We start from the raw sequence: 3026 nt of genomic DNA on the forward strand, positions 1-3026 counted from the left end.
TACGTTGTTGTTTGTTATTAAGCCCAAAGTTATTCAAAGGGCTATTCGTGCTCTGCCCACCACGGGTATCGAAACCCGGTTTCTAGTAGTATAAGTCCACAGACATACTACTGAGCCACTGGGGGGCTAATCAATATGAAATGATAAAATATTGGTAGCAAAAACGTCCTCAAATTCGTGTTAGTCTAATACTACCATTAAGAGCTAACAAAAACAAGATGAGGTCCGTGACCATACGACGTCCGTGGCCATGCGCGTTATCCTCTTCTTTACCCCTACCCCAGCAATTCTTTGATGTTGTCATTGAACGAATCTTCTTACAAATAAAGCTCGATTCACAAGTTCAACTTAGAACCTTGCACTGTAACAAGTAAGATTAAAATACATTCTTCGAGGTAGTTAACTCCTCATCATCATAGTAAAAATACAATGTCCTGTCCCCACAAGCCCACAGCTTTCTAGAGTAATTGTCAAGTATAAAATGTTAGACTTACTCAAGTGAATAAATTAGGTGTGCGCGGCTATGGAAATGGTATAAAATGTTAGACTTACTCAAGTGAATAAATTAGGTGTGCGCGGCTATGGAAATGGTATAAAATGTTAGACTTACTCAAGTGAATAAATTAGGTGTGCGCGGTTATGGAAATGGTATACAATGTTAGACTTACTCAAGTGAATAAATTAGGTGTGCGCGGCTATGGAAATGGTTAACATTTATTATACAATCTATGCTCCAAAGAACGAAAAATATTTACGTTTACAAAACAATACTCGGGTATTAATGGATGGTTAAATTTCATCTCATTTGGAAAAAGGAGGAATCCTCAATAGCCGCGGCACTTGAAATTTTTCTAGGCAAGGTTAGAGTAAATTAATCTATGATACCTTTTTTTTTTCTTTTTATTAGCTATAGTTTTGTGCGCCAGCAATACCAAGTATGGGGCACGAGTATACCCGATTCGATTTTATTACTCATCAGGATCTTTACCAATCTACCCTCAAAATGAAATTCTTTTAGGCAGGATTAGAGTAAATTAATCTATGAGACCTTGGTCAAATATATCAATCGAAAGGGTTTGACCTCCTGAGTCCAAAACTGTAATTAGAACTCATATCGGTCAAGAGATGCTGGAACTATGAGCTAAATGCTTTTACTTGAAAAAAAAAAAACTCAGAGACATTCTACGAGCCGCTATGCCGCGGCTAAAAATTATTCAACTCAGAGGCAGGCCTGATTTTCGGTTTCCTAGCGATGAAAAGCGATTATCTAACAGCATAGAACAAATGTTTCTTGTGGAATTTATAGTTTCAGTTGATATGTTAGACAAGACATATGTTTTCTGATTCGAAGGGAAATCTCGGGGGGAACCTACAGAGGTGGGTGAGAAATTGTGATGCATGGCTGCTTCCGTGACAAGTATGTGCCTAGAATACAGAAATACGTTAATAATAATAAAAAAAAGCACTCGTGAGGGATGAAAATAAATATTTGTCCTCTACTTTTGTTGATATATTAAACACTCTCTCTCTCTCTAAACAGATCCATTTGTTTCCAGTGATTCATGTTGCTAGCGGTTCCTGTACTGTCTTCAGGGGTATCAAATATACGTTTCTTAATTAATTTTCTCTTCTTTTTTTTCCGACTTCAACAGTATTTTATACAAACGTGGACTGAATGATTGGAGCAGTTAACCAGAAGGTTCGTTTTTAAGCGCAAAGCAGCACAGTGGGCTATCTGCGATGTACCCTTCGCGAATATCGAACCCTGATTTTCGGCTTCCCACTGAGCCACAGGGTGGGCAACTAGAGAGAAGACAACTATTCAACGGCACGGCTACTCTTAATCAAATAATGGGGTTGACTGTCACTTTTATAATGCGCGCACAGTTTAGAAGTGTTCACCGATATATGTCGGGCTCGTACCTTAGACCTTCCGATAGATAATGTATAAAAAAAAACAAATATGTTGATCAACGTTGTGATCTATCAGGATTTATGTTTTCGGTTAAATAACCCTAGGGTTGTCGTTCTTACACTACCATTAGAGCTGTTAAAATAATTTGACATATATTTTTTACGCTCCTAATTTTTACAGTGACAATCTTGATACCAATATGTGAAGCAGGAACAGACAATTTGCTGTTTATTTTTTATTCACTGGATTCTACCAAACTTAAAGTAACCAGAACTTTAAGATATGTCTTTAATTTGTTTCTGAATTGTCACACAAATTACACCAAAGGCTATCTGTGCACAGCCATCTCTAATTATGAACTGACAGAATGAATCTAGCTAAACAACAGCAGCCACCGCCAACTCTTGGGCTACTCTTGTTTAAACGAATAGTGAGCTTTAGCAGTCACTCTTATAACACACAGGGCTCCAACGTGGAGCAAGCGTTTTAGCAGCAATGGACGACAAATCACGAAACCTCGAGTTCACAGATTGACCACACTAACCACTGGGCCAAGTCAGCCCCAGTCTGTCTTTGTGTGGTGTTTTTTTATTATTCGTTAGTCTTTTTCAAAGCGTCTGATCTTTATAAAATACTTCATTTTGTAAAGTGTTTTCTGATCCGTTTAACATTGTTCATTTTGTAAAGTGTTTTCTGATCCGTTTAACATACTTCGTTTTGTGAAGTATTTTCTGATCCGTTTAACATTGTTCATTTTGTAAAGCGTTTTCTGATCCGTTTAACATACTTCATTTTGTAAAGTGTTTTCTGATCCGTTTAACATTGTTCATTTTGTAAAGTGTTTTCTGATCCGTTTAACATACTTCGTTTTGTGAAGTGTTTTCTGGTCCGTTTAACATTGTTCATTTTGTAAAGTGTTTTCTGATCCGTTTAACATACTTCGTTTTGTGAAGTGTTTTCTGATCCGTTTAACATTGTTCATTTTGTAAAGTGTTTTCTGATCCGTTTAACATACTTCATTTTGTGAAGTGTTTTCTGATCCGTTTAACATTGTTCATTTTGTAAAGTGTTTTCTGATCCGTTTAACATACTTCATTTTGTGAAGTGTTTT

Source organism: Limulus polyphemus, unplaced genomic scaffold, assembly GCF_000517525.1.
Source record: "Limulus polyphemus unplaced genomic scaffold, Limulus_polyphemus-2.1.2 Scaffold5957, whole genome shotgun sequence".
NCBI lineage: Eukaryota > Metazoa > Arthropoda > Merostomata > Xiphosura > Limulidae > Limulus > Limulus polyphemus.